An 11,539-nucleotide genomic window follows, 5' to 3' on the forward strand; every position below is an offset into this window, starting at 1 on the left:
CGCGGGTGTGACGTCCGCGACGCGATGACGTCACGCCGTCACGCGCTGGGGGAGGGGGCCTGTGGTTGTGACGACGGAGTGATGACGCGGCCCACGTGTTTCGCAACGGGGTGGCTGAGAGAGGGGGATTAGGCAATAACGAAAGCCCTCGATGCTAAAATGTTGATATGGAAATGTAATCCGATCTTTATTCCATAGCTGTCAACCCCTGATCAGTGCCCTACCTTATTACAGACCAACGCAGACATTATTGATCACCCCGTGGCCTTATACATCTCAACGTTCATCATCAAAAGTCCCATTACGAGGGAGAAACACAAACAAATAGACAAAACACATTTTTGTCCGTATTCAAACGGCTGTACGCCGTATGAACTTGAAAACTCAATTACCCTGTACAAGAATACGGGCAAACCGTATGGGTTGACAGGTATGGATAAGGAAAGAACGAAAGCTCTCGATGCTAAAATGCTTATATGGAAATCTAATCCGATCTGTATTCATAGAGCACCTTTCACTCAAGGCGCTTGACGTACCACATTTCTCCAGAGTATAAGACGTGCACCCAGCCCAACTTTCGCTTCAAAATAAAGAGAGAAATTGCATCTTATGTATATGAGAATATGGTTCTACAACATTGAGAGAGAAAGAAACTACACATTTTAAATTTCAAGCATGCATTACACTATGCACCCAGTTGCTCTGTGAAAAAACTACTGGAAATATGTGGGGAAGAATTTCTTTATAGCTCATCGGATTCCTCCGGTATAAATACAAACTCTTGATTAAAATCCTGGCCACGTGTAACATTAATTGGAAAACGAGTGATATCTAAACCAATAATGGGTGCCCCCCCCCCCAACCTTCCAACCCAAAACGGTACCTCGGGTACGACGAATCAGGGGAGACCTCCCCGGGCCCCGCATTTTGGGGGTGGGGGGGAAGGGCATGCTTTGACGTCACTGTATCAGATGCACAGTGGGGTTTGCCCCGGGCCCCGCACCCACCTACGGATGGCCCTATTCCTAGCTTCACCAACCCGCACTGACCAGCGTGGCAAAGTATGGTCAAAACCCCATGACCGGTCAAAACCCCATGGCATGTAGGATAATTTCGTCCAGCAGTTGACTGGTGGAGGGCACAAGTTCAGTGCGAAGTCTATCAGAACTGTTCAACTGTTCAATAAAATAACGTGCAACACAGTGCAGTATCACGAGATCAATTCCTGCCACCAGAACACAGGTGTCAATTCCCATATTGTCTCGGTGAAACGTCATGATATCACTTGATTTGCTGCAAAACCTCACTGTGTCTCAAGACTAATTTTTCGCAGTGGAGAGGGGGGAGTGGGGGGCTTGCTGTTATGTGTAACCTCAGTCGAGTAATTTGCAAGTGAAACAGGCGTGTCGTTGTTACCCCGGTAATCTTTCAGTATTGGGATGTTTGTCATTTTGTTCAGCTATTGTAGGAAACCAGAGAACCCAGAGAAAACCCATGCACAACAGAGGGAGAAGATAAAAATTCCACGCAGAAATTTGCCCGAGTCGGGAATCGCAATCAGGAACCTCTTGTTGCGGGGCAAATAATGTCAAATGTTTACGCAGAATTGTAGAATGATTATTCTGTTTTAAAAGTTTAGGATGGTTAAACATGACACGTGTAAATGTACCCTTTTGTCAGTCGACTATTGGATGAGGGCCTCTTCACACCATGCGAGTTGTGGGGATCACTTGACCATCCTTCACCATGCTGGTCAGAGCGGGTTTAGTGGAGACTGTGGGTAGCATAGAAGCAGGCACATAAATCATTTAACATTTGATAAAAAAAAATATCAAACTTGCGCGCATTCATTTCTTAGTTACTCTCCAACACATATGCATCAGTAATCTCAACAATGATTCTCACCGTAAATTTAACCCTCGCCACCGGTTCCCATCTGAGCCAAAGTGCCACCAGGCAATAACAGTGCATGCGGGTGGAGTGGATGATTTAAATCATTGTCATTACAACACTGTAATTGATAGCTGCAGATGACGTGATTTTACAAAGGGCAGCTTGGATTGAGTGACATTGCTTCGTGGAATAGTGTTAATTGCATTAAGTGCTGTTCAGTTCTCAAGCTGCAGTGTATCGTTTGCGGCGAGTCTGCAATACCAGTCTGGCGTGGCTGTGTGAAGCTGGAAACCATTGCTAGGGCATTTGAGACTTACCACAGCATATTTACATAATTATTAAAATATATATTTGATAGGTCATGCTCAAGCATGACCCCACCCCCTTCCCCCTTATTTATAGGTCTCATTATCAACATACTTCTTTCCAAAAGTGCATGCTTTCAATTACACAGAGAGACGGAGAAGGGAATACGTAGATCAGGGAACAAAAATAAATTAATCTTGTGAACAATTTAAAGTAAATGGGCCTGGGCAGGGCACGTTGCTAGAAGGCATTAGTGCCGATGGTTGACACTGATGACCAAATGGCATACAGTGGAGAGAACTGTCCAAGAGAATGACCACCAGTTCATTGTCAGGAGTGATATGGATAGTGGCAACACGCTTATGTGATGGATGGTGACAGTGTATAGAGACCTTCATCCAGCAGTGGCTACATAATGGCTGATTATGAAGAAATAAATCAGGAAAAGGTTTAAGGTCCACTCAACTCAGCATCTCTCAAAATTCGGAAAAATGAGCATGTATCAATTAGTGTGAGGTGAACAATTCTTGCTATCTAGACCGATCCCTGCCATGCAATTACAACTGTCAGCTTACCAACAAACAATCGGTTAGGGAAATGAGCATCAGTGGAGTTAGGAACCTCTCAACTATTGTTTGTGTAGGAACTTTAAATCAAGTTGGTTTGGATGTGAATTATTATCATCAGATATCCCATACAGACAACCCAAATAGAACAAACAATGCTAATTGGAGTATGGAATAATACATTCTTGTTCACAAAATGTGACATATTACAACTCTGGTTACCATGATAAAAATGTCCACAATAGGATATGATAGTATATTAATTTTCACGATTTGATAAACTATCATCAGTTTCCCATAACTTTGCAATTGTATTTCACAATTGTGTTGCGTTCTTGCACTTTTCTCTATCTTCAGTACAAATAAAGCTTAGTGAAAAGTCCTTTAACTGCAGTTAACTCAATGTAAGCCTGCCATAATTATATCCAATCAGTGCATCTTTATATTGTATAATGCTTATAAATTACATGCTGCTAGTTACGCTCAAATAATGTAATCATTAAATGCACTATGACAATTATTACAACTGTGAAGAGTTGCTTCAAACTGATACAATACCAATTGTGCAGCGCTTATTTGGTAAAACGCTACGTATATTGTACTGACGTGGAGGGGTTTCATCAAGTTAAAATCCAAAACGGGAATAGAATTCATAGTCAGCAGTCTATAAGCTATGGGAACCTCATTTGCCAGTAACCTCATTTACTGGCAAATGAGGTTTCCATAGTGTAGATGCTTGCCCCGAGCTCTCATACTCTGATGGTGCATTGTCTTTGAGTTGTGCGCCTTTTGGCGTCATCTGGTCCAACCCATGTGAGACTAGGCTCCAAGGAAAGCTGTCTCGGGTGTGGACCAATCAACTTCAAGGACAGTGCACATTATCAGAGTTATGTTCTTTTGTTTGTATTATGACTGCAGGTATTGCGGTCTATGCAAACATGACTTCTTGTAAAAAGGTGTCAGTTTTGTTGCCAAATTAAGATTGAGGGTAAAGAACCAATTATCAGTCTATAAGCTCTTTATTAAATCCTTTATTTTTTATGGATGCAATTTAGTCACACTTTCAAAAGTTACACAAAATATGTCACGTGCTGTACTTGGGTTTTCCTGCGCTTATACAGTACAGTATATACATTTACACAATAATTTAGTTGTCAAAATCTTCTACCTTAAATGTTGAAACAATTATTTGAAATAACTCTGAATGTTGCAACACAGCACCACCATTGCCCTGTTTGGCCACAATCCCTAAGCCTGGGTGGGGGGGGGACACCAAACATACCACAAGGGCCTGTGGCTCTATTTATTTATTTACTTACATATCTGTCCAGTGCTGGCAATGTGAATTGCAACACATCTGACACACTGTGTTCCTGGGTGCGGGAAAGGAATGTCATGTTTGCAGCGTGGACGCCAAATACCTCGCGACCTTGGCCATTACCCAAGACGCTGCTGTTGTTTATAGTGCTCGCTTTATCAATGCACTGCTACCAGCCTTCTTAATTTTTTCACAAAGTTCTCAATGTATATATGGATGTTGAACATCTTTAGCACCGTACGTAGCGAGCCGTTGCTAATCCGAGTCCCGATTCAAACTTTTGCAATAGCCCTGTCCTGAGATCGTGGATGTTTGGCTCATTCTCTTTGAATGTAAATGTTTAAACTATATATATTTAAAAAAAAATGAAAATGCATTCCAACAATTCTGAATTCATCAATGGACAAAGATTTCGCCACACCATGTCGGTCACTATGGTTTTGACCGTACTTCACCACACAAGTCAGTGCAGGTTTATGAAGAGGGGGAGGGCAAGACCACTTCTCGTATATCACTTGAAACTGATTGTGGCCAGGAAACGAACCCGGGCCCGCTGGGTTCGTACTGCGAGCCAACGTACCACCACCCCTCTATTCCGTTTATGCATAGAGTGCCAAATGCTTAGTCAGGAAAGCCTGAATAAGTCTTCAGACTCTTTTCAGGAGGGTCCCACATTGAGGTGTTCGACCAATGCTATTAATATATGTTTTGCCATGTGTTGGGAACGCAGAAGCACCTGGAAAAAAAAATCCAAAACATAGAAGGGGGGTGACACTGACGACTGCTATCTCCTAGCCTGATGCCTTTATCACTTGGTAAGCCCTGGTGATCACTCATCCAGGTATTAAACCTGGCTCCTTCCTGCTTAGTTTCAGACAAAAGGAGCACATTCAGGATGGATTGGTTCTAGGCATGTGGAAGGCCGCTGGAATCTATATATATAAAATCGCAAATCTGTCTGTCTGTGTGTGTGTCTGTGTGTCGCCGGACCATACGCAGTTTCATTGGACGGCGGTTGCCCCTGGCAACGGGTAGCGACGCATTCGCTGCGGGGTGGACGCCATTTTTAATTCCCGTTAAAAATATGCGCACGCATTAACACGCGACTCTGAGGTAAATTCATCAAAGTTTCACGTCCTCTTCACTCCCCCCCCACCCCAATGTGTGCAATTACTATTATAGGTTCGGTAGATAATAAAATTATAGCGATTAGACAGTATTATTGTAGCGCGGGGGGGGGGGAATGGCACCCGTACCCAGCCTCAGCCGGGTGGGCAATTTAGGCGAGGCCGGAGGCTCTGCACGGTACTAGGCCTCGACACCCCACCACACTATAGGCGTACATATTACTGCACAGCGGCCGAGGAGATCGTGGCTGGGGGGGGGGGGTAGCAGCCCATCTGTGTATATATGTAAGGTTATTAAGAAATATATTTTTCACCCGGGCAACGCCGGGTACTTATGCTAGTATATGAATAAAACCTATGCAATGCATATGTAATTGTGTGAATTTAGTTCAAGACTCCTCTTCAGGAGGGTTCTGCTAAGTTTTTAGAGAAGGGCGGCAACCAATTTGCTTAGTATTTCCCAATTAAGTAATTTTCGAGTATTTGTTCTACTTACCCAATTTGAACCATGACACCAGCACACAATGGCCTGCTCTTATTCCGAAAAACGCATCATATAATAACATCCACTGTGGAGCAGCAGACAGCGCATACTTTAAGGGTAATACACCCAAACTATTAGTCGTGTCTGTGAGTTCAAAACACGAACCTCTGGAACAAGCGGGAAGACGCGCGACCGCTGGGCCAATGGCACTTCTCCGTATGAGAGGATAATGCTAAAATCTGCAACATATCATACGGCGATACGTGTGCTGCGTGAGAAACCAATTCGTATTTTAATCTAATCCACATTAGACTCAATGTGCGAACATTTCCAACCAATAAGCACGAGGCACGGAAGAACTTTAACACATTCCGTCTAATAATGTGCTCACAAGAAACACATGATGGCATTGTCCGATCATCCCACAACTCAAACCCCAATCCAAACACTCCCACAGCGTCACCCGTAACAGAAATACCCACCCCACCACGACCGTCATCATCACCACCAATAACCCCAAATCCTTCCTCCAATCACAGAAATACAGGGCAAATGGCAGGCTTGAAATGAACACTGCTGGCTTTCTTCCAGATTAACCAAGGGTCATGCTTGTAAGTTAACTGTGAAATATGAACAAAGCCTGACCCACTTCAAACCTACATGCTACAAACATAAAAACCCGGTGTCATAATCTTTGCCCTATTTCACTATTTAATATACAGTAAAATCCCTTCTGTTAACCAATCATGCCATTGGGTGGCAGGTTAGGTCCACGATATCGCCATGCCTGCCCCATAGTCTCAGGGTCACTGGCATTGAACTTAACTATCGCGTAAAGCAAGTGATGCCGGCAGCAACTAAAATTGCATGCACAGCCCTGCAATTGTTTGCTCACACCACGCCTCCTGCTGATAGACAGGCCTTCACTAAAGGTACCTCTAGACAGCACCTACATGAAGTCTTTAACATTGGTTAGATACTCTTGAAAGAGGTAGGGTGGTGCGGGGGATGCGGACCGCACCGGGTGGTGACACCAAAATGACTGTCTATAAACAATTTTGTGCAGTGTTTCAGCAGAAATGTATATATATATATTTTAATATCCCTGTAGTTAGTTATAAAAACAAAAAATGTTTGCGTAAGACCAGCTTACATGTACTGTATCAAAATACCTACAAAGCTAAAACTCTATTCTAATTAACTTTTTGAACCCTTCTCATGCGCTCCGGTCAGAACTGTCATTGTTACCCAATTACAGTGACGATTCGAGTCACGTGGTTTCGTCTGCACGCGCTACAAGCACGCGCTGTTGAGTTCGTCGATGCTGGTGTTTTTATCGACGCTTTCATTTGTCACATTTTCTGGTGTTTTAGCTACAATATTGTGGTAATTAGTATTTGTGAACCTATATCGATAACTTTATTGAGAATGAAGTAGTAATTAAAGGAAAAGGAGAAGAATAAAAAAATGCTTCTGCTCAGTAACTAATAATGTTGTAACTAATAATGTTGTAATTCAATGTGTAAAAAATTTACAAAAAATGTTGTTGTTATTATTCATATAATCTAAGAAGTATTACATTTAAGCAATTTACAACTACATCACATATTATTCTATGATTGAAATTGATAATAAACTTACATGTAGAACAAATATCGATTATATAACTCTTTGATAACTAAATAGAGAAATTGACAATTTAAAACACGAAGTGGGGGGAAATGCTATGTTTCTTCATACATTTTTAGAAATATAACTTAAATAAACTTATTTTTTCATGTTAGTATTTTTTTAAATTTCTTTACAATACATCACTGTCTTGCAAATATATATCTGATTTAATGTAGTTCTTAAATGTTTAGACGTTTTTTACTTCGAATTCTATTTTTTTTACCGAATTTTCACTTTAACCACGTTAAATTATGTAAAAGTACATTTAGGCTGCACGTATATCGTAAATAAAGGTGTAATTTAAATGTTGCTAGTTGTTTACGTCACTACTATTGCCATTACATTCAGTGATATCCGGTAAATACGAGTAACAGTACAAAAACACATTAAGAATTCTGTATGGTCTGGTTCGGGAGGAGGTCCATGGGGGATGACACCACGAGTTACCGCACTGGGTGACACCAACCCTCGTGACACCACTGGGTAGGAGGAGTACCTCATACACTTTACCCCACCGCATGCAACCTGCCGATGGACTAACTGATATACCCATTTATTTTACTAGTTCGACAAAGGCAAGCGGAATTTGAAGAAACTTGCCAATTGTTTTGGTCTACCGTACCCGGGGAGATAGAACCGGTGACCTCTGGATTGCAAGTCTATTGTGCTAACCATTACTGTGTGGCAGATTCCCAAATGTGTGGTACAGGTAATTAAAATACAGGTCATAAAGAAAAAACACGTAGAGATTGCAATATTCTCTTTCTGAGTATCAATATTATGGCCAGCAGTGATGTTTTATGAATTTACAGATAGATAATCCTACTTTATGAGTGTTATCTAATTGGGCGGTGGTCCAGTGGTTACAGCACTGCACTGCAAACCCAGTGATACACGAAAGCCTATGTGTTAAACCAAACCCAGTCATCTCACCCACAGCTAGCATCAGCTGCGAGTCATATCTGATCTCGTGCTGGCCATACCTCAACGGGCTGGTCAGTATGGGGTGAGGAAGGGAGCAGCATGGTGATGATACATGACCTAAAAAACACCCAGGAGCGTTATGAAGTATGGTTAAACAAACCAACCAATACCAATACTGTGTGTGGAGCCGTCACCCATCAGCGGGATTTCAAAGGGAAGAAACTCATTATATCATGAATAATTAAAACAGGCAAGACGAAGACATGCCGACAATTTAACCAGCAGGAAAGCACCTGATTTCGTCAGATCTCGGTAGCTAAGCAGGCTTGAGCCCACATAGTGATTGGATGGGTAACTGCCATGCACAAACAGGTAGTTAGAGGCTACGTGGTGGGCATCAGAAGGTGGTTCAGCAGTCAATTGCTGTGCTGTACTTCTATGCTCGCCACATTCACCAACTTGCACTGCCCAGTTTGGTGAAGTATGATCTAAACACCCAACCCTCATCCAGCAGTGGATTGACAAAGGGGTTGTGTTTTTACGATCCAATACCATCCAATGCATAGCAATTCCAAAATAATCTCCCTAATACTACGCCATTATTATAGATACCACAGCACATGCTCGATTGATATATTTTAATGTCCATAAATTCAGGAAAAATGAACTACATTAAAATATGACACTAATTGTCACATTCTATACGAAAACCATAAAACATTTGCTGCTTTTGTTTAGCGAATGCTTTTGTGAGTCTAACGCTTCTTTCTAGCATTGCATTGTTGTGGTATGAGCCTTATCATCATACTACAATGGAGCAGGTATGCGTTTGTTACTCCGTCTGTCCGGATCTTTTCGAAAGCCCATTTTTGATCGCGTAACATTTGTAAAACATTATTATTCAAATAAGCATCGATTTAATGTCGTTTTAAATGTCAGGAAAAGTGTTGATAAAAAATTGGGAAACATTACATCCGGTTTATGATAGTCCGATTTGCGACTCACATTTATGACGTGTTTATGTATGTATATATATTTTACTTCTTTCGCACAGTACATAGCCAACCGTGCTAATTGGAGGTGCGGGGGAATAACAACAAACTAAACTCAATAATCAGTTATCAAGAAATTCGATTTAAAAGTGATGTAGCTCCATTGGCTTCCTAATGTCCGAAGGAAGAGCATTCCACACAGCCTCAGAAGTGCATCTGAAAGCGCGCAATGCATTGATCGATTTACGATCAAATTACGATCAATCGATTTACGACACGAGATTTACGGAGAACAGTGTGAAACCTTTCAAGTAGCCTTCGTGAAACTCTGACTTATTGAGGATGGTAATAAAAAGGATCGAGTAATGTAAGAAGCCAATGCCATCAGATTTGGGCCTCAACTACATGATGTATTTGCCACTACCCTCCTCTACTGCACTCCGGCTAAACCACTGATCTTTGGGAACAAATGGAAGTACGAACTTGTAAAAGCCTTGAAGCACAACAACAAAACTTATTAATTCACTCCACTCATTGTGCATACGGTGCTCCTCCATCTTCAAGAGAGAGTGAGACGAGAGGGTCTCGATCTGAATGCAAACTTCTCCCTGCCTGTACCTGATACCAATACGTTGTGCGGCAAGCTGAAGTTCCAAGAGTCATCCGGGACGAAGAAACCAATTTTTATGAAGCTGAACTTGAGGCCAATATTCAAAGAAAGTTGCCCACTCTCAATCACAAACAAGGATAAGTGTATGGCCACATCATGGAATCGATTGCATCAGAACAAGGCAAAGTATTTGGCCTCAATGCAAGTGGAGGTACGAGAAAAATGGAGAGGCATCCGTGGTTACATTACTTGGCCAATTCAAAACTCAAATTCCAAATGAAAACCTACCTCCATCTGAGAACCTCAGTGATCCCAGTGATTTCGTCTTTGATGGCCTAAAGGATAACTTCAATGATGCTAAATGGTTTGCAAACCATGCCATAATTTCTCCTACAAACAGCGCTGTTCATTCAATAAATACAATGGAGATGTACCATTTTCCCTGGTGAACAACGAGCCTACAAAAGTCAAAATAGAGCGTACATTGAATACATCGATCATATTGAATTCATCAACCGGCCCAACCCATCTCGATTTCCACCTCACTTGATCAAAACTGAAGGTTGGCTCCTGTATTATGCTCCTTTTGGATTTTGATTGGAACAATGGAACACGCGATATCATGTTTCCAATGAGCAATCACATTATCGAAGACATGATTGAAAGTAGATCCCATTACAAAAAAACTCATTATCCCTCAGATTCCTCTGGCTTCAGCTGAAAACACATTTCCATTTTCGATTACACGGAAACAATTTCCAATTCGTCTCGCTTTTGGAGTCACCGCCAACAAAAGCATCGGACAAACAGTGGAGGAGATTCTAGTCTTCCCCCCTTGTGGCATATTTTTGTCAAGGCAAATATTACACGTGGCAAACTCATGCGTTCGATCCAGCAAAAACATCAAGCTTTTAGTAGCTCAAAGAAGGCTTCGTATCCGGACAAGGATGGAAAATACGCGGATAATGTGGTCGAAAAAGTGATTTAGTAAAATTATTACGTTGCTTTTAAAATGAAATAAAACATATTCCTGAAAGTTATTGTACATTTTTTTACTTTTACATATAAGTAAGTACCTAAGCTTAGTCCTCCCCATGACCTAGGAGATGAAGGCCCTAAATAGTCTAGTAACAGTAATAGGATTGTTTGCATAGCAATGTATATCATAACGTTTGATCGTTTAACAAGCATCGTACATGTTAGCAATACATTTTCTGTGCATACTCTTTGGTTCTTTCGGTAAAGTCACGTAAGTATAAAATAAATAAATTATATCACGACGTTTCGGGCTCAACACAAGTGTCCGTCATCAGGTGGGACAACCACAGCAAGAAACAACTGCTTTCAACAATGCATTTAAAACTCATTTCTTGAGATTAATTTTCTTAGGTTGTTTACGATAAAGTCACGTACGGAAAAAAATATACTAAAATAAAATTATAATAAATCACGACGTTTCGGAGGCAACACAAGTCTCCGTCTTCAACACAAGTCTCCGTCCGTCAACTTGTGTTGCCTCCGAAACGTCGTGATTTATTATTATTATTATTTTATTATTATTATTATTTTTTACCTACGTGACTTTACCGAAAAAACCCTAAGAATATGAATCCTTGCAGTCACGAAAGCTTCAAATCTAGAATCATTT

Source organism: Lampetra planeri, chromosome 17 (genome assembly GCF_965212315.1).
Source record: "Lampetra planeri chromosome 17, kcLamPlan1.2.h2, whole genome shotgun sequence".
Lineage (NCBI taxonomy): Eukaryota > Metazoa > Chordata > Hyperoartia > Petromyzontiformes > Petromyzontidae > Lampetra > Lampetra planeri.